Here is a 22,346-nt window from a genome sequence, read left to right on the forward strand (position 1 = left end):
GTTTGTTTGGGGTATTTTTAGTGTTTTATCCTTCCACATCTAGAATGTTCATCTTTGGTTTGTCCCATCTGTGTCTCTGACATTCCTCTAGTATTGCTCTGACCATGCTTCACGTTTATTTTTTCCTATGTGAAGCTTGTTCCATCTCAGCAACTTTCCCCCTTTCCCCCTGCAACTTGGCAGAACGGAACTCTTTTTGTGTGTAAGCACTAAAGTTGTTACCAGCATCCACGCTAATATCTGTTATCACAACACACTATATCTATTAATGTCTGTCTTCATTATTATTGGACTGCTTTCTTCAAGGGTAAAGTCTGTGTTTTCTTCATTTCCGTATCCTCTCTTCCCACGACAGTGATGTGGCCACCACTCCACACATTCTCCCGGAAGCGGGCAATGAATAGATGAATGGCTCTCAACTGTTAATGCAGCTTTAAATGAGATGCATCTGTCTCCTTACCAAAAATCTAGAAAAAAAAAATGTATTAACTTAGATTTCTTTTTCATAACTTATTGTTTACAAAGTCCTTAAAATACTCTGCTGTTCAGATGCTACAACAACAGCCGTATCACCCCGTTTTAAAAGTAAGACCACTCAGGTTCACAGGAGGTTGTGTAAGTACCTAGAAGACAACTCGAACTTTCAGCCACAACCACATGCTCCATAGTGCACACTATTGAGGGAAATAGCAACCAAGTGGGATAGTTCTGCAATTAACTCTTTGTAACGTAAAGTTTAGGTCATTTCCTTTTTTCTTTTTTGATTCATTTTTCTTATGTATAAATAAGGGAAGTAGATAAGGTGACTCCTGAGTTCTCTTTTGCTCACCTACTCATTAGAAACTCTGCATCTGGGCACCACATCATCTGACCACGAGATGGCGCTGCAGCTTAACTCAGTGCCCCAGGCAGTAACCCCAGCAAGTGAGGAAAACCGCCCAGGGCGAGTCCCGACAGACAGAAGTTTTCCAAAGACAGACATCCTAAGATAGCGGAGAATTCTCCATGCCTCCCGCTTCCAACGTGACTTCCTGAGTTTCCCGTATGGAGAAAGTGTTTTAGGATGCCAGCCATCCATAGGCGCAACCAAGAGGAACAGTCCCCTTGAGGCCAGTGCTAAGAACACACCTGAAGAAAGGAGCTCATTTAAATGACTAAAAACAGGGGCGCCTGCGTGGCTCCATGGGTTGGGCATGGGCTCTTCATTTCCACTCAGATCCTTACCCCAGGGTCCCCATGTCAGGCTCCCCGCTGAGCGTGGGCCTGCTTGGGACTCTCAATCAATCTCTCTCTCTCTCTCTCTCTAGTAAAAAAATTAAACAACTAAAAACAAAGTATAACATCCATGTCAGGGCAACCTTCCCAACTGTAAAAATGCCGAGGTAAAGACTGTGGGTCCTCATCAGACTCTGAGCTGGGTTTTTTTCCATTGTTGAAGTCCCAATAAATATGTACAGAGTGAATAAATGTACTAAGCATCTACTAGGAGGAAATGGAGTGATGCAGGTAGGGAAGAGGAAGTCACTTTCACAATCAGACTCATGTATGTAATGCACACTCACTGAGCACTTTTCATGTGCCAGGCTCTGTGCTTGTTCTCAGGGAAATAGCGCGATAATGCAATGGTTACCATTGCTTACTTACTGCTAAATGCCAGGGACTGTGCTCAGCCCTCTAATATTTCACTTGTTAAATCCTTAGGATAACACATACTAAGGGTTATTATCCCCTTATATCGATAATGAAAGGGAAGGGCAGAGAAATTAATCAAATTTGCTAAGCTCACTACCAAGGTCAATGACTTACAGGAAATTTTATTACCTCAATATTTCAATCGTTGCTACTGAACTTGTACCCTGGAAGATACTAGTTCATTGGCAAGACTTCTTCAACGTACGCAGAAGCTAGAGAAAAGGCAAAGAGAGAAGTTCTCAGGGTGATGTAAGATTCCTTCATCTAGGCTTGATTTGGATATGTGCTCATTTTTAAAAGTTTATATTCCTTCTACCAAATTATACAGGTTATTTGTAAGTCTGGCTTCAATTTGAGTACTTTATTTTGTTGAGATTACGTATGTTCCTATTTTCCTAAACTAGTGGGCACATTTCTGGAAACAAAGAAGGAAGAAAACAAGGAGCGATCTTTTATTCCCCTGGCTTATAATCTAAAACTGACCAAGAGTCCCATAACATGAAACATTAAAGAACTAAAAGCACAATACATTTTTTTTTTATGACAAGCTAAAAAAAATGGAGGAAAACTCTAATCCAATCAAAATCCAATCAAACAGCCTCCTCCCAACAAAGGCTGGCACTTTGTGTATACAGACCGGTAGCAGAGATGTCATTAAGAGTTAGGCCTTTCTCATCAAGGCTAATCCTTTCAAAATAACCTCAGAAGTACAGAGCACTGACTGAGAGACAGAAGTTGGGCAGCATACAGAGCCAGTGTCTAGGAGACCAGTTATCCTCCAAGATTGCAAATTTGCCATTGTGGTTTTTGCTTGCTGACTTGAAGCCTACTGTGGAAGAGACTGCCAATGATCTCTCCGTTTCTTCTGCCTTTATTCCTCTTCAGAACAAACGCCCTTAATTTCAAGTGAAGGCTTGTGACTGAATTCCCCAACCCCCAATGGAATATGAGTGCAAGTAATAACTTCCATATCACCCTCTCAGATGCAAGGCTCGAAGACAAGTGTTGATAGCAGCTGTCCCCAACCCTCGACAACTCATCTCAGGTTATGAAGGGGACCTATATACCCTTGCTTTATAGCACCTACTACATTTAAAAATTACTTTTGCTACAACAACTAGCTAAGACAAAAATGTGCGCCTGGACGTTAATCATTATTACGATAAAAAAAAGCTGAGGCAACTGGTTGGCAGTCAGGCGGTGAATGGCAAACGCATAGGTATTGCAGCCTGGAGTCCTGGGGACCGTGAATGTGCTGTGATAGGTCATTTGGTAAAAGTGCTGCCTGTGACGGAAGGCAGACCACAGCATGTAGCTAACTCTAGGGGGACAGTTAAAGGAAAAGTGACTTGTCCAAGTTCATATGATTAGACTAGAACTTAAGTCTCCGGCTCATTGTTCATTAATTATAATACAAAAAGAAGTGCCCTGATCCCCCACAGCAAAGGTCTCTAATGTATGCTCTTCTAAAGGGCGTTTAGCTCCACTTCTGCCAAACTAAAATGTATTTCCATAGGATATGCAAATATTATAGCGTTGTCTATGGGATGCATATTTTGTGCCTTCGTGTGCATCATAAATATAAAGATACATTTCTTTGGGGGTGTTAATAGATAAAATTGGGCTCAACACTTCTCACTCTTGACATTCTGTTACTTATTAACTAATAATGATTTAAAATAGAGCTGGACAATGATCCTTGTAAGGACCCTTGCTCCCCCAACCTCCACCAAGGTCACTCTATCCCTCTCCTCTTGCCCCTGCCATCAGTCAACAGTCAGGAATATTTAATCACGGTGCTGTTTCACACTAAGCCTCAACTTGTTCTCAAAATCTTCAACCCGTCCTCCAGACAGCTGTACTTCCTAACAGAATCATCATAGACAGGCTAGGAGATTTAACCTGCTTGGTTTATGGTGGGTCCAGGAATATTTACATTTAGTAGGTACACTTTTAAGATGCAGGTGACTCTGAAGTTAAAAATTTGCGGCATGCAAGAAGGCAGGTGTGAAGGGAACAACCTCATGATCTTTGCAAAGTGAGCCAGGGACTTCTCTACCTCTTCCTCCTGACAAGGACTGGTCTGTGTTTGATTTCCCACGAGTGCCATCTATTTGAGTTCCAAGAGTCTGAGACTGCACAGCACTTTTCTAGGACCAGAAAGCCCTTAAACACTTTCATTTCAGCCACCTACAGCAATATCCATGCTCCAATCTGGTAAGCCATGAGATTTGAGAGCAAGCATTCGAGGATGACTCCCATATACGATTTTGTAATTGTTGTTCTCAGCGAGCGTTAGTTGCCACAAAGTATGGCATTCCACGGCTACAACTCCCTCTTCCACTCTGGAAAACGCATCTTTGAAAAGCAAGGAGCCATCGTCATTCTTTGCATTTTACCTTGGCATTTTGGCCTTTACCTTGGAATTTCTTCCCACTCTCTTGTTATTCCAGCGTTTCACTGTGATTATGGGCTGTTAATGCCATTATTTTGTTATTTCAAAGGAAGGAATGTTCTATTGCTTTTGGGGGAATATTCAGCCACCTGTCTACAATTAGTGTTTTCAAGTGTATGCCAGGTTCTATTTTTCCTTTTCCTTTTAAATTGCATGGCTCCAAGTCAGTATTCCATAATCACTTTTTGTTTGTCTTAAGATTACTCTGACGGCAGCTTTGTCACAATTATTTAAGTAACTAATCGAGAATTGATCCCCCCCCAAATATATTAAAATATCATGAGATCAAATTTATACTAGGAAATATGTGAAACTGACACAAGCTAGAATCACACGGTCTTAAGAAATCTTTTTGAAAATGATTGGATTTTACATTCTGGGTAGATTTAAATGCTAAATAGAGTATTTAAAACACAATCCTAGATGCCTTTTACTGGAATACGATAGCTGGAAAAACAGGGAAGAAACACATTAGATTTGATTCAGTTTGGTTTTGTGATTTTGATTAATTCAAGAATTATGGATTGTTACCTATATTTTATGCCACGAAACGCAAAAAAGAAAATGTCAGATATACATATGGATTGAAACCTTTATAAAATGGATGGCCCAGACCCCAAGGTAGGCAGTTACCTAGACAAGGTACGCCAAGAGCCAAGAGCCTCTAGCCAAGTTCTCCAGAACTGGCTGCCACCAGAATTTTTATGAGAGGGGCAGCAATTAATCCTGACGATGCGGTATTAGATGCAAAGGCTCTGTCGGGGAAACTCATTTATCTTTTATTTATGCAACTCACAGTTCTATTGAGAATGCTAAAATCTGTATATACGGTATGCTTTTTAAATTAGGCTTCAACTAATAAATCAATGACTAGCTTTCATATAAATGTAAAGGGGACCAAAAAAATGATTTAAGGTACCTGGATCCATAACTATTTTATGATCTTCAGGCATCAGTTGAATTACTTCTCATTACTCACGTGCAAAATGGAGAAGTTGGGTTATTTCTATGGTCTGAGAGTGGTTTAGTAAAGACAGCAGAGAGCATTCTGTTCAGACAAGCTTAGGTTACAATCTCAGCTCTGCTGCCTTTTCTACCTGGTACTTCTGTCTTTTTTTTTTTTTTTTTTTTGATAAGTAAATTGAAAGTAGAAATATCTACCTCCTGGAATAGTGAGAATTAGATGAGCTGGTAGAGATAAAGTCACCAACAAACAGGAAATGGTGGCAGCTTTATTACTGCAGGTTGAATGTTGCTCGTCTCTCTCCAAATGCCCTCTCTCAACTCTGTTCCAACACCACAATCATATGACTTAATCCTCCACTCCAACTGGACCTTTCTTCGGTCTATAAAGGGCTAGGTGATACCTAGGAATCCAGCTCAAAAAACAGCTGGGAAATAGATAGTAGGATAGCACAGAATAAGATCTATGTTTGAGAAAAGTATCTCCTATTCTCCTTCCTCAATGGTGTCTATAGTAATGATTCCATCCACCCATCCATTCATACATTCAATAAGCATCGATTAGCTTTGACTATGTGCCTGGTCCTTGTCCATGTTCCTTGACCTACCTCTTTCCCAAGCCAGTGTAGACTAAAATTCTGTTTATGAGTGAAAGTGGTGAATGTTCTGGCACCAATTGTTATGTACTTGTGATTTTCTCATTTCTAAGGCAGCTTTTCTTTATTTACCTCCAGACTATTACATGGCATATGGTTTGGTTTGGGGATATTTTCTTCACACCTTCCTAATTAGATCAATTTTGTCTTCAAACTCTCTGCTTAGAATATATTCCAAGACTGTATTCTGGTCCCTTGCATTTGTAAAATTGAAAAGAAATCTATTCAAGTTTCTGTGATTTTTTTTTTTCTACCAGTCAGATCTTATACCCATTTACACTTGTTTTGAAATGTGCTGACACATAATGGGAATTCCAAAGTTCCCAATATGGGGGGAATTGCCATTTGAAAAAAAAAAAAAAAGATCTATGCAATACTTTCATAAGCCATGTAAAAAGTATTGTGTGTAAGACAGTGGGGTAGTGATGAGACATAGATCTAACCCCAGATACATCAGTGATGTGGTATGAAAGGAGACGTGACTGTTCTGGCCCTCAGTTTCTATGTCTTGAAAACTGGGAAATAATATCTTATTTCTTAAAGAGAGTACTATGGAAAATAACATTATATGTGTGATAGAACCTTGACAATTACAAAGTCCCTTATGAGGTATCAACAATTATTATCTCACCTGAATCAGGCTAGAGCATTAAAGTTGGTCTGAATTTGAGCACTGGAGAAAATGATGACTTGGAACAGATTGGGGTTATTAGTGAATCAAAATAGAACAGAAAAATCACATAGGAGAAATGCATGGTCAGTGATGCCAGGGGGCCTGATCCAGGGTCCCTCCATTTGCCCTCACAGAAAGGTACCCTGTGCTACAAAGCCAGAATCAGTAGCGCTCCTTGGGTGGGGAATCTACTAGAACAGAACACCCTAGAAACACAGGATTCTTGACTTTTATATACTTTTGCATGGAGGGATGGAGAAGGGGAGGTTGTACACATTAGGACTCGATGGTCAGCCTTATTTCCGTAAAAGGAAATTCTTGCTGTGCCATCAGTGTCTGCCTTCACAAACCATTTCTTTCTGTGCTTTTGGGTCTTCTCGAAGTTTATCATCTGGCCAACTTTATCGGATCAGCGTGTCCCCAAGGGTCTTCAGAAAAAACATAAAATAAAATTCAGGCATGCAGGCAACTGACCAGTAAACGTGAGGCATAGCAAATAGACCCAAACCCAGGTCTGACTCTGGGATAAAACAGGTTACGGTAGAGTTCTCATTCATTCATTCATTCATTCATTCATTCATTCATATGTTTACCTTAGATTCCTCCAACTCCTCAGTCATGCACAACTCTGAACAGACTCTCCTTGCCCCAATTCCTTACTCTGCCCCAGACTGAGTCCATCCCATCTGCTTCAGGGACCACGTAAATACCCACCGTTCACAGTGTGCGTGGCAGGAGTCTACCTTCCCTTTCCTCCCTCTCCTTGGAGTGTGGTTTGTCTTCCCATCTCACAGGCATCTGATCTTTGAGATCACTCGTTCATGGTATCTAATACATCGGTCTTTATGAAATGCAAAGCAGTAGGATTTAAGAGAAAGATGGCTGATTTCAGAATCACACAGACCTGAGAATGAATCGATCATGGTCCCATCGCTTGCCTGCTGGGAGACTTTGCGTAACTGATTTAAGGTAAATCATTGTCTCCTCACTCTTAGAACAGATATGGTGAATCCTAGCTTCAAGGCTGGGTGTGAGCACACAATGTAAATTTTATATGAAATGAGCACAATAGGTTTTCAACAAATGTGCATCTCTCCATTTGCCACAATCTGCGAAGTTGACAATTTCAGGAACAGGACTATGAGGAATAATTTAGATCTAAGAAACTTGTGCACCTAAGGGTTACCTGTGATTTTGGCAACTCCTTGTCCAACCAACTTCATTTCTCTGCAAACTCTGATCCAAACCCCTAGCAATCAAAATGGAGATACAATATTTCATATGCCATATTTTCCAAACATTGGTTTTAACAAATTTTTCAATTGATGTTTATTTCTTATAAAATATATCTCAAATATATTCACAGTTGGCCACCAGTTAGAAGGTAGAATATGCTTTTAGCTTAATTTTTAAATAGTTTTATATCTAGGAGTTTCAATTTATGTTAGAACTTTTAGTTTATATTAGATCTTTCTTAGATATTTTTCTTTTTCTTTGTTTTTTCTGAGTGTACCGTGTAGGTAAGATTATATTCACAGTAACGAAAAATATTCAGAGTGACATTTTTTTTTTCTTTTTAACATTTCTGTTTCATATGTTTACACTGCTTTGTCTGTTAGTCTTTGTCAGCACTGAGCATGATTTATAGTTGCAAGCACTTCCTTTTGGAAAACTGAAATTTTTCCTGTGCCTAGAAAATGTGTGCGTGTTCTTGAAGACAGTACAAAAGAGAAGCACCTTTAACGCATACTGAGATTCTTTTATAGAACCCTAGAAGTCAGAATCATTATATTGTTCTGCAGTTTATACCCCAGGGGAGGGGGATGTTTCCACTTCTGGGAAATGTGTAGTATTCTTAAGGATTCCATGGGACTTGTGGGGAGGGGAGGTGCAAATGGGTCTCCAAAAACCACTGAGGATCCGTCATGACTTACTTTCCCCCTAGGTTTATTACTATTCCCCCTTACTATTCTAGGCCTTTGCTGATTAAATGATTTATTACCGAATTGAGGGGTTTTTACAACATATTTATCAGTTAATAGTAAAACGCACCTCAGGCTTTGAATACAAGTAAGCCCTCAAGACTGTCTATAATTCAGTTATGTGACAATCTGAAGATTTGATAAGAACCTAATAAGACATGAGAGGTTGGTGCATTTTTGGGAAATGCCCAGAAATGGGTTAAAAAACACGTGAAACAGAGAGATGACGTATATATTTCAAACAAGCCTAATAGAGCAATAAGAAAAAAAAAATATTTGGAGAAACTGTAGACAAGAGAAAACAACCATCCCAACAAAAACAGCATAATAGAAAACTCGTTGCAACATTGTATCCCCCAATGTTAAGATAAAAACTTTGATCGCAATGTAATCTGCGTTTAATTCACTGTAAACAGAAAGAAAAAAAAAAAGGAAGACAAATACCTGTTTATACTCATCCCCACGAGGCACCATTAAAGTTCATTCTAATTCTGTGAAATATCAATATCTTTCAGGAAAGTTCAACCTTTTGTGCCTTGTGCCAACTAAACATCAGAAATCTTCCAAGAATCTAAGATGTTTCCAACTCCACTATTTATTGGGCTTTTTGTAATATAGATGGAAACTGCAGAAGTTGGCATCGAGTTATATTTAGTGATGGAAATATTCTATAATATGGGAAGAATGTATTATTTTTCTTGATCCATGAATTCCCCTGAAGACTTGAATTGTCTGTAATAAAAAAGCAGAGAAAATGCTTGGGCATGCAGAATCCAAAATAACTATTTTTCATAAAGAAATATATATCCTTGCAACTTGGTGGATGAGAAGAAAACACAATTCTAGATGCGATTTATTTCTTATATTCAGAATGCTGAATTCTACCTGAATTACATGTATTTACAGACCACTGAAATATTTTTATTTATAATTTTGTGGGTTAAGCCACATGATTCAGTATCCTAAGCTATACTTTGCAAGTGAAGCTAATATAAACACTCATCTTTGCCAATGTAGGATGGTAAGGGTCAAGCTGACCTGAAGGCCATGTATTAGTGGTGTCACTAATGTAACTATTTAGGGCCATTCCGTTTTATAAATATTCCATGGATGTTTGAAAACCAGCAGACCTGGGGGGGGGCCTGGGTAGCTCGGTCAGTTAAGCGTCTGACTTCGGCTCAGGTCACGATCTCACGGTTTGTGACTTCGAGCCCTGCATCCGGCTCTGTGCTGACAGCTCAGAGCCTGGAGCCTGCTTCAGATTCTGTGTCCCTCTCACTCTGCCCCTCCCCACTCATGCTCTGTCTCTCTGGCTCTTTCTCTCTCAAGAATAAATAAACATTACAAAAAAAAAATTGAAAACCAGTAGATCGGGGTCTCCTAAGATTTTGTATGCACTGTTTATCTCCTTATATCAAGTTTGTCTAAACAACGTTTGTACAGTGAAATTGTAAAGGTTCTGTAGACAATTTGCCCATTTCTAGAGAAGATGTAACTCCTCTACCATCTGGGTCAGGAATCCCCAGTGTTTTTTTTTATGAGTTTGCTACCAAAAGGTACTTTAAATCAGCTACTTGTTATTCTGAGTGTCTTAAATGGAAGGTTCCTTAGAAAAATCTGTTCTTCATAAAAGAAACCCAGACACATAATCCTATCCATTTTTTTTTTTTTTTAATTTTGTTGGCTTTATCTCTGACTGGAGATTTGCTTTGTTACACCTAACCTTTTCTTGATCTTCTCCTCTTCTCCTTAAACTCCTGACCATGGAGGAAGAAGAATTACATGCCTTGTCACAGAAAATAAGAAAGGTCCATCTACTAATTTTTAAATCAGTCTGAATTAAACTGCAAGGATGCTTTTACAACTGGAAATATACAACTGTCTTAGGTTAAGGCCCACACAGAACCAATGAACTATTTGACATGGCACAAAAACAGAGCAAAGGAAATTTAGGTCAGCATTTTGGTAAAAACCTAATATTACCAAAATAGTGTTTATAAATTGTTGCATTACCTTTGCAGGTGCGGGTTGCTTGTATAAGCATACTTCTCCCTTGCTTAACTAATGTAAATAACAGGCATGTGGTATTTCCTCTTTTCTCTGAAAAACACCAAGAACAAAATATTGCAAGAACTCTTACAAATAGAAAAAGGCTGAAAGTGTATTGCAGAGGACAACTTTATAAGGCAGGAATTCTTGACAATGTATTTTACCACTTAAGGTTTACAGTGAATTAACAGAAATAATTACATACAAATTTTATTTTTCAATTTGTTCTTGTAATGACAAGTATTGCTAACAATTCTAAATTGTCTCCGAGGAAAACTTTATAAACATACAGCTTTTATCTTTCTTATGTTCAAATTCAAAAGGTCTTTCCTTTTATCCTTCTCATATTTTTGAGTGGATGATGAGAAATTGAAATATAAGCCCTCTTGAAATGTTATGGATTGAACCTGAACAGATCAGAGCTCTACCTGTGACTGCCCAAAGATTAGAGACGTGTTGAAATTCATGAGGTGTATGTGAAAAGCCATTGATGATGGGTGATGGGGTTTTGGAGTGATGATGGGGTTTGGAATTGACGTCCCAGAAAGAATTCTTGAAGACGTCTTTGGTGCAAAAAGGTGATTTCATTAAAGTACAGGGACAGGAACCGTGGGCAGAAACAGCTGCCCTGGGGTTGTGATGAGTGACTGATTATATATCTACAGGTTGGGAATGGGGGGGTTGGTTAGGGACAGCGTACATTTCTAAGGAATTGTGGAAGCAAGGTTTCCAGACCTTGAGGCTAGCTGTTGTTAGAAAAATGTCATTTATTAGGTTTTTTTTTTTTAATGTTTCTTTTTATTTATGTTTGAAAGACAGAGAGAGAGAGAGAGAGAGAGCGCAAGCAAGGGAGAGACAGAGAGAGAGGGAGACACAGAATCTGAAGCAGGCTCCAGTCTCTGAGCTGTCAGCGCAGAGCCCCATGCAGGGCTTTAACTCGAAAACCACGAGATCATGACCTGAGCTGAGGAGGCTTAACTGACTGAGCCACCCAGGCACTCCCACTGTTAGTAAAACCTTAGTCATGAGCTCCTTCAGATGTATATCAGGGGCCATGTGCTTGGAGTATAATATAATGCCAACGTATACTTGAGGGGTAAAGATAAAGGAGGTTTGCAAAGGAATTTTTACGTGTTTAAAGAGATTTACAGGATCCTGGCGGGGCAGGATAATGTTAAGCCAAGATTCCCTTGTGCCCCTGGCATAGTGTCATCATCGAGGCAGCTGAGCGCTTAGAGAAAGGTCACTATGCTTGATTCAGGACTTGTCAATGGACTGTAGGCGGTAAGGGAATTTAATTTTTCATTTGCCTTTGTTTCCCGCATCACCATTGCAAGCACTTAAACACCCTTACATCTTGATGAGGGTGATATTAGAGCTCCAGGAAACAGAGTCTATAGGTTTCCGGAGATTAGGCTATGGATAAGATTTCCTTTTTCTTGCAGTTTACTGAGTTATTCGTAAACTGAAGGAGACTCTTGTCCTGCATGACTTTGATCTCTATCAGTCAACCATTTGTTTCTTTCCTTTCCTTTGTTCTTGGGCAGCCAAGAGTGTCCAAGGAATATCACATATATCCCACCTGGGGGAGGGGGAGGGGTGTTGTCAGCTTGTATTTTGCCTTCAGCTTGCCTTATGATCCCTCATCAATGTATACTTGAAAAAAATCAGAATTCTAAAAAGAATTTAATTTGCAAAGAGGCTGTTGAATTTAAAGACAAGTGAGGTACATTCGATAGAAAGTAGCCAGTGAGGTGCCCAAATTTTCTATCCTCGTATTTAAATAGCACATCGCCATCAACCTCTAATTTCCTTCTTTGTTTAATTCTTCTTCATAGCATTTATTACCACTTAATGTACGTTTTGTTCTCTGGTGTGTCCTCAATGCTTACAGCAGTTTCTGGAACGCTACTGTTGCTCAAGTTACACATGTTGAATGGACAAATAATTGAAATTATTATATCTATTATCCAGTGAATTTAGTGCATTTCAAATGTTATAATGATACCTGTTAAATATGTCATTAGAATAAATAGAATGTTTTTGAAGGATATTTGATCCAGGCTTTAAAAAGTCCCCCACATTTTTTTTTTTTGAAGCTTTCTTTCTCCAAAAAGACAATAGCTTCCTGTTAATTGTAGAGTTCATTCTTATTGTGTAGTCCAAAAAGTTACTGATTTAGAGAATTGTGATAAACTTTTCTATATTAATAGTGCATTTCACCAGAGGCTTATGATGTATTTTGATATTCTCATTACAATTTCCACTTCATTTCAGACCCTATTGTTGTTTGGGGGCGTACTGTGTTTCACATCCAGTGGGCCACTCAAAGCAGCCCTCCTGCCAAGAGCCGTTCGGTCTCATGGAGATTTTGACCGACTAACCTTGAGTTGGTCTTCTGATCTTCCCTACACATTTGATTGTTGCCATGCATCAATCAACACCAGTTGCCATGCATAGGGAACTCCTCAATACTTATGGCTTCCCTGGAATCAGACACATAGCATAACGAAGACGAACAGCGAGTACTCTAGTCACAGTCTAATTATTGACCTCTTGCTGTGTAGTCACATCAAGTAATATATTTTAGGCCCTGGAGTACAACTTATGGTACACACTTTTCACAAAATTTTAGATGAATTAACCTTCCTTCACTTTTCAGCACCTTGCATAAGCCCTCTTAATTCGCACCTATCCCAACACCAAAACAAAACAAAATAAAACAAAAGCATGGTCCATAAAAGAACAGATTGAGCAACTGCTTTTCATTAAAATTAAAAACATCTACTCTTCATAAGATGCTGTTGAGAAAATGAAAAGGCAAGTCACAGTCAGGGAGAGAATATTTGCAAAGCACTTATGTGCATATGATATGCTTCATGATACATGATAAAGGGTACGTCTTCAGAAGATACACAGCAATCCTCCAGTATCCACAGTTTCACTTTGTACCACAGTCAATGGTGATCCAGATGGCGATGATCCTTCTTCTCACCTGTTGTCAGAAGGTCAATAGTAGCCTGCACCATGTCATAGTGCCCGCGTCACTCACCTCACTTCATCGCATCACGTAGGTATTTTATTGTCTCACATCGTCACAAGAAGGGTGAATAAAGTACAATAAGATATTTTGAGGGAAAGAGACCACATTCACATAACTTTTATTGGAGTGTGTTGCTAAAATTGTCCTGTGTTATTATTGGTTATTGTTGTTAATCTCTTACTGCATATAATTTATAAATTTGTCATAGATACTACTGTAGAGGAAAAAAAAACAGTGTATATAGGGCTTGGGAGTATCCACAGTTTCAGGCATCCACAGAGGTCTTGGAACATATTCCCTGTGGATAAGGGGAATTGTAAAGAACTGAAATGAACTCTTACAACGATAATAAACAATCCAACTAAAAATGGACAAAATATTTGAATAAATCACTAAAACATGTACTGATGACAAAGGAACACGCTAAAAGATACTCACCATCACTAGTTAGTTTGGAGATAACAAATTAACGAGATACCACAATGAGCTAACAATATATCCCTAAAAAAAAAAAAAAAAAAAAGACCTGCTATACTAAGTGTTGGCAAAGTTCTTGGGGGATTCGAAATGTCATACACTCATGTTAGGAATGCAAAACTATTATAACCACTTTGGAAAATATTTTGAAGTTTCTTAAATAGTTAAACATAAACTCAGCTATTCTACTCCTAGTTATTTACTCAAGAGGAATGAAAGCTATGTCTTTAGAAACACTTTTACGTAAACATTACTATCAGCTCTATTTTTAATAGCTACAAACATTCCATATGTTCAGCAGATAAATGGATAAGCAAGTTGTGTGTTATAAAACAGAGGGTTAGTCTATAGTGAAAAGGAATTTGTACTACAACATGGAGAATGTAAATGTCAATAGAATTACTATGCTAAATTAAAGAAGCCGTGTAAAATAAGACAGTATGGTTCTATCTATTTTAGCAAATGGGATTTAACATATAGTGGAAGAAAGCAAATGAGTGGTTGCCTTGTGTGAAAGGAAGATGGGGAGGGGCAAGAGAGAGGGGTTACAAAGGGGCAGGAGGACACTTTTTTTTGGAGGTGATAGGATTGTTCAGTATCTCCATTGTGGTGATGGTGCCAGGGGGGTATATACATTCAAACACGGTGTGTATATATGTTAAAACATCAAATCCTACCCAATAAATATGTGCAATTATCTTATGTCAGTTATGTCTCAGTAACCCTATTCAATAAAATATAACCACAAAATAAAACCCCACTATAGCTGTCACACATACAACCTTGTGCTCCAGGCCCTTGCATAGGTGTTACTGGGGGTATGAATTGGGTGGCAGCGAGGGAAGGACCCAGCCTTGCATTCATCAGCTACTGATAGAGTGTGGAGATGTGATACCCTTTGAAGTCATCCTGAGAACTCTATTTAAGGAATTGCCTTAGGTTGAAGGCTTGCAGGCATTCTCAGACTTGGCGGTTTAGTTACCATCTAATATAAAGGAAAATGCAGATGTCATCAAGAATAGAGATTAAGTTTGCGAGGCAGATTCGGGACACCTCTTGCCACACCTTGCCCCTCAGGCTGGTTTGCACGTCCGCTTTAATTACCACTCACCCAGTGTTCTCTGGCACTTCCAATTATTCTAGTAATTTCAAATTTCACAACTCACATTCCAAAAAATTAGACGTTGCTGAGACCTTGGATTTGGGTTTGAAATAGGACACTGCTCTCTACCAGCCGCCTTGTTTTTACCACAACTCTCCCACAGCTGTTTAAGGCTATTAATATTAAATTAATGTTCAAGGAAATTTACAAGTGCTCAGTAGGGGAAAAGGAATGTGAGTTAACCACAGACCTTCCTCTTAGCATGGGCCAGCAAAGATATGCCTGGGCTTCGTTACTGAGTAATGTCAGAGTCCATGTTTCTCAATCTCACATAAGTTAGTTTTCCTCTCTTGAAAAGGTTGCTCGGATTGAATAATTCTATGCTTACAATCCCTGTATGTTTAGTGAACAGAATTTAGGAATGTGTCAGAACCATTGCAAAAGAGGAGAGTAAGAGTTGGACAAATCACAAATTAGAAATTGTACATTATTCCTTTAATACACATTTACCGAGCACATCCTAGGTGCCGGGCATTGTATCAGAGCTAGATGAAGACCAGTGAGCAAAAACCAACCTGTTTCTTCTCCTCGCAGAGCTTACAGTTCAGGAAATGCTTTCAATTAGATGTGCTGTTCATCCCAAACTCCAGCTCCTGGTTCTTTATTCTTCTTTCCCATCCACATTTTCCTCACTCAATAAATTGATGCTTCTATCGCTGAGGTTATAGAATAGTTAAGAATGAGAGGATTTTGCTCTAAGACCTTCTGAAAAGGGAAACCCTTCTCCTCATCCCCCTCACTACCCCCATTCTCCTCCCATGCCTCCTTCTTTTCCTCTTTGCCTTCTTTCTCTTTCTTTTACCATTTTCAGTTTTTAATTTTGAAATAATTTCAGATGTCCAAGAACTGCAGAATTAGTAAAGAGTTTCAATATATCCTAACCCAGATCTCCCAGCTTTTAACATCTTTGTTTGCTTTACCATTCTCTCTCTCTCTCTCTCTCTCCTCTCCCCGACCCCCTGGGCATGGCTATGGATATAAATATAAATATAGATAAAATATATTTAAATATTCTATTGATGAAATATTTGAAAGTAATTTTCAGGCATAATACCCTTTCCATCTAAATACATTAGTGTACATATTCTGTCTAACCACATTACAATGAATAAAATGAAGAAATTGATATTAATAGTACTAGCATCTAATCTAGAAGCCATATATTCCAATTCATCCATTTGTACCACTAATGTTCTTACCTGATCCAGGATCACACCTTGCATATTATTATCATGTTCCTTATCTTGCTTTAATCTGAAACAGGTCTTCAGTTTTTCTCTGTCTTTTAAGGATTTGGGGTTTGTTTGTTTGTTTTTGTTTTTGTTTTTGTTTTTGGAATATAGGCCAGTTATCTTGTAAAATGTTTCTCAGTTTGGGTTTTTCTGATATTTTCTTGTTATTAAATTCAAATAATGCATATGGGGCAGGAATGCCACAGGGATAATGTGTCTTTCTTGGTTCATGCCGATGTGCTATTAGTGGGATGGTAATTTTAACTTTGTCCACTTAGTAGAGGTATTATCTGCCAGTTTTCTCCAACTTAAAGTTACCATTTTCCATTTGCAATTAATAAATATGGTGGTGAGAGGTACTCTGAGATTATGTAATCATCCTACTTTTCAACTATACTTTTACCCACAAATCCATAGATAATTCTTACCTGAAAGTTTATTATGAGGGTGGTTTCCAAATAGTGATTTTCTATTTCTATCATTCCTTTTATCTTTATTAGTTGGAATTATAATGTAAGGAACAGCTTTCGTTTTCCCCCTGCTAATCTGAAGTCTCTCCATCTGTCCCTCCCTGTATCTATCCATCCATCTCCATATTTATATTTTCATCCATGCATTGTATAATTCTATGTAGTATCAAAAAGTTCCATGATACAGATCTATTTAATTTTTCTCATCTAATTGAATTTGTACAGAAGGCTCATAGTGATGACCTTATTCACAGTATTACTACCCTAAGGATAATAATGAAGTTTCAAAAAATTACTACTTTCTATGAGATTAGATCAGAAACAGGATAAAAATCCATTTTTTTTTAAATCTTTTGGAAGCTTGTCCATGAGGACAGATTCATGCTTTCCAAAGTGACCTTGCATCATAGGATGAATCCAAATATATCCATGAAACATGTGTTTGGACTGTCTACTTCCTTCAGAGTCTTCTTGTCAAAGATAATACCCAACTGGATTGTAGACTGAAATTGTAAGGCTTGTCTGCAGTAAATCTGATGTTTCAATCAGGTTGACTGTCTGACTCAAGTTCCACACTTCATGCTGATTTGAGAAACAAAACCTCTTACATCTTCTCATGATAACCCTCTCATCTGTCCATGGTCTGGTCTGATTTGAACTTCCCAAATTTGGGATTTGAGTGATACTGTTCTATTCTGTTGCCAAGGATGTATAGAGAACTCAAAAGATTACAAATGAAATCAACTAGTTAATTTAACTGAAGCACATCGCAACGCATTGCAGAAACGGACATGCTAATCAACTTTCATTCAAAAATGTAAAAGCCTAGGTTTTAAAATTTTTCTTATATATGTCAATTGTGGACAAAATAATATCATCAGAGATGCCATTTTTTAGTGCCTAACATGTGTCCCCAGTGCTTCACATAACACCCTAGGTCCATGTTGATATCCCAATTTGTCAAATCTGCAGTAGGGGGGTTAGAGAGGCTGCATAATTGGACTGAGCTTAAAGCTAACAGGTGGAAAGGCTGGAATTCAAATCCAAATTTGTCTTAATTTAAGAAGTCATGTTTTCCCTCTGTATTACATTGGTCGTATACCAGTTACCAGTAATAAATACACAGAGGAAAGACGTGGATAGTCTCTGAAATCACTAAGATGAAAAGCTTATGGGATTCCTTAGTAGGATAATTCAGTCTCTTATGTTTAGAGTACAATAGAGTGCTCAAGTTCAAGGTATTTATTTATCTGATTTGGCTTTCCTTGTTTTGTTCTGTTTATCTCTTCCCTTTGAAATATCGGTGTATTTTAAAATCTGTATCTGCTCAAGACATGTATTATTTAAAGACCTTAAAATCTGAGAGATAAGGAAGATAATGGCACTTTATCCCCATGATAATTTATAACTAGATCAAGCTAAAAGTGAGCTCACTAAGTTGAATTTTCTGTATCAAACAGCAGGTGGTGGTGCTGGGTTATTCTATCAAGTTTAAGTACTTCTAGAGAGCGCTGTGTTGTTGAACAACATATAACATATATTTTGGTTTCAGAACCATTCACATCATCTTGTTAAGATTTACTTTATAAAATAATACACATGGTGAGGTCTTAAATTATTTGAAAAATAATTACATAAATATAAATCTTTTAGAAGAAGGACGATGATTATATATATATGTTAAATACATATCATTTAAATCATTTAAACAGCTTAGTACTTCACACGATTATTTAAATGGTTGTATTTAAATATGTATTTTGAATAATAAATATGATTTAGCATTGGGGAATAAATATTTATATCAAATATACTCTAAATTTGTAATTATTATAAAATTAGAAGTACTATATGGTAAACACTAAAAAATCTTTGTCATTTAGCAACATAGGTGGAAAATAGATTTATTTTCACTCCTTTAATTCCTCATTGAGTAATGATTACCTTAAACACTTTCAACTAGCCTTATAGCATATACATTTCTATTACTTTTCAATCCACATTCCTATTCCATTATATTCAATATCTCTGCATTAATTTATTTTGAGTCCTGGCTGCATTTCCATTCTGAGTTGGTTAAAGCTTAAAGAGAGTGATATTTTCCAGAATCTTTGATCCAGGACTGGATTTGGTTGAATGGTGGGAAAGGGAGGAGGAAAAAGGAGTGTATTATACTCTTTCACCTTATTGGTGAAAAACTATTTGAATGTTGTGGCTCTGAGGGCCATGATGATGATGATGATGTTATATTATTTGAACCTGTGTCTTCGAGGTCCCAGGCCACACAATGTAAAGGCAACGCTTATAACCTTGGCTGATGATAGAGAATATTAGGCAGCAGATGGTTTCTCTAAAGATTTCTATTACTGTATTGCAGTGCTGACTTTATGGCAGATGGACTGGAGGAATGAAGGGGCAGGTGGCTGGTGTGAACCAGGGGTCCTGTAGAAGCAGCAGAGGTCAAAGCTGAGGCAGGAGTTGACGAGAAGTAAGGTGAGTTAGTAAAAGGTCTAAAAGTACTGCATATCAGAGTCTATAATGTGGAGATGTGGGGACCACTTACATTTTATTTTAGGACCAATCTATATGACTTCAACATTTTTATTGTGGCCACTGTGACACTGAAACTGAAGTTTGGTGGCAAAGTCATTACCAAACAGTTCTGAATGATCAGCTATACCTATGGCATGGCTGACCTGAGTATATATATGATGACATAATATTCATATATACGATTGTATATTTTTATATATCACATACATGATATATAAAAGCAATATGTATTATATAGTATATATGTGTATATTATTTATTCTTCCGTTGCAAATCCTACTGAAACAGAAGTTCTGGAGGGTAAGAACTTGGGAATCACCATTGTAAAAAGATTTTCAGTGTAACTAAAATGCACAGTATACTTCTGAACTACTGGTTTGGATATTTTCAAAACTATTGCTAAAAGCAATAGCTTCATAATATAATGAAAAAAAGAAAAGAAAGAAACTAAAAGCAGTACAGGTGTAGTAGAAGCATACCAGGCTCAAAATCCATATGTATTTGGAGCCCTCTTGTTGGAATAAAAATAACAATTACAAATACAAGTTTAAATGCAGTGCCTTCAGAGGAAAGCTACTTCTGAGGCATAAACATTGAAGCCAATGTCACTTCTTACCAGCCTGGACATGTTTCTGGGCCTTTCTGATTTGAGAATAATGGCCTCCTGGGGCTGTCACGATCCAATGAGCTAACGACAGCCGTGGAGAGTATCATCCTCTTCATTCATCTCCGATTGCCTACTTCACACGCAAGAGCGTGACGTGAATAGAGAAAACTGCTCAAGATTTTGAGACGTTCAGTAGGACAATTACGCACACTTGCATCGCCTGCTTTCTCCAGTTTTTCCAGAGAAATCCAAGACTCTTACACACTTAAACCTTAGCATTTGTTGGATAAATGGTTAAATGGTGACTGAATGAATGGATGAGTGAATGAATGAATAGAAGGAAGGCTTATGGCCCATCTGCTGCTATCACAAATATGGCTGCACAGCACTTTAGATGTGACTTGTTCATTTGTGGATTTTAAGCTGATTAAATGCATTCTGGGCTAAATGTGATTAGATGAGATGGGTGGAGTGTATCCGTGAGGGCCTCCTGGAGGAAGGTCGTTTTTGCAAAGCTTCAGAAGGAGCTTGTTTCAAAAAACAAACAAATGAACAAACAAACAACAAAACAAAACAACAACAAGAGAGGCATCCTAAAGGCCATTTTTTTCATTTCTGTTTCAACGTGAGGGTACCAATAGTGCGAATTCACCTTGTGCAACAGGGCGGTTTCAAGTGAAAAGTATTTAGGCTTTTAAAATAAGCAAAACAAATATTTACTAAGTGTCGTCTGTGGGAAAAAAAACACAGGAAAATTGCAAGGTCTCTAAAAGCTATGTCTTTGTAACCACACTAAATCCTCACCACAGCCCATAGACTCAAGTTTTTCTCTAGAAAAGTAGGGCTTCGGGAGCTTCGTGGCTTCTCAGGATCACAAGATCTTAGATATTAAAAAACAGTGGAAATAAGATTCAGACCCTAATCTCTGATTTAATACACATGGTCTCCTACTATATCATTTTATGTAACAAAATATTATTTTTTTGCATTTTGTGAAAGTATAAGTAGACAAAAAACTTTTCTGTATTTTAATACTTTCCCTGTTGAGAATATGAATGGCTTTTAATTATTTGCATTAATTTTATAACGTTTTCTAATGGGGTCAAAAAAGGCTACCCATTTCCTGGTAATGGTACCACACTGTGTCTAAATCCCACCCTTCTCACATATAGATCCCAAATTACACATACACACACCCCACACACATACACATGCATACACACCTGTGTAGACATAGGTACACATATCTAATACTTTTTATATTTTGAAAACAGAAAATTGAATTTTAAAAGGAAACTAAACACAACATTTGGATCCTGGTTTACTGAAATACCAGAACATACGTAGGCTAAAGCACATAGAACTAACTACAAAATAGACCGGTTTATAAAGTGAGCTGAAAACTACCAGGAACATTCTGGATATACAGGTGCGACGTGAAATTTATGCTTCTCGGTTTTTTCCTATACCCTTTGTGAATTTTAATTAAACATGTATCAGAAGAAATAAAGATTGGGTGGAAGCTATAGTTTAGAAACAATAAATTTATCAAACAGTCATAAGCAGCTTTTTCCGATTTTTTTTTTCTCATTTTATCAGTCTTGCTGTTCTGAAGGACCCTACTTAGACTTGTTCATATAAACAAATACACCTTGTGTTGTGTGTGTGTCTAAAAAGAGACTTTTAAGCTTGTCCCCTTTAGTTGATCTCTAAAACCAAGATAAAGCCATCCTGGTCTTACTCTATAAATATTTAAATGTTTTATTTTTCGCAGTCATTTCTGATGATGCCTCTGCTTTATACCAACAATGTGGCAGGATCTGAAGACACGTGATTTGGGACATATGTTTCTGGTTTGTGATTGGGGTGCAAATTAAATGCAAGAGGGCAATCCCAAACAGAGGGTGTGTGGCCAAATTAAACAAGTTTATGCATCCATAAGGAGAGCCCAGATATAGGAATTCTAATTAGGAAAACAATATGATATTCTCTCTGGGCTCCTGGATTTTCACTCAAAATGTTGAACTTCCTTGGAAGGTCTTCATATTCGCTTTTCATTTGAAGTCCCAGATTATTTTTGCGAAAATCAATCCTACGTGATACTTTTAAAGTATATGCCCTCACTTTCTTTTCAAGGTTCAAGGATTGTGGATGTGTGCTATTGGTTTGATTCCCAAATTCTGGCAGATGTCCCAAAAGAAAAAAAAATGCATAAAACTCTAGACCCAAAAGTGCCCATTAGTTACCTCTAAGCGTGCCAAGTTGTCGAACGATATTACAGTTATGATCTTTAAAGCATTTGTAAAAAAGCTGGATAACTTTGTGTAAAAAA

The 22,346-nt window shown here is 37.8% G+C and overlaps 2 long non-coding RNA genes across 3 annotated transcripts in view; one reads left to right on the top strand and one right to left on the bottom strand.

Moving 5' to 3' along the window:
• The window catches only part of LOC131519107 (uncharacterized), an 85,779-nt gene that overhangs the window by 21,365 nt on the left and 42,068 nt on the right, over positions 1–22,346 (top strand). For both annotated transcript variants that reach the window (XR_009265467.1, XR_009265468.1), the window contains exon 3: positions 19,232–19,347. This is a non-coding gene — a long non-coding RNA (uncharacterized LOC131519107). The remainder of the gene's footprint in view (positions 1–19,231; positions 19,348–22,346) is intronic.
• LOC131519111 (uncharacterized) lies at positions 8,999–10,631 on the bottom strand. The gene is made up of 2 exons (XR_009265471.1): positions 10,435–10,631; positions 8,999–9,153 (listed from the first exon to the last, which is right to left on the bottom strand). It is a non-coding gene; the product is annotated as an uncharacterized LOC131519111 (long non-coding RNA).

The sequence above is a fragment of the Neofelis nebulosa genome, chromosome 8 (assembly GCF_028018385.1).
Source record: "Neofelis nebulosa isolate mNeoNeb1 chromosome 8, mNeoNeb1.pri, whole genome shotgun sequence".
NCBI classification, from domain to species: domain Eukaryota; kingdom Metazoa; phylum Chordata; class Mammalia; order Carnivora; family Felidae; genus Neofelis; species Neofelis nebulosa.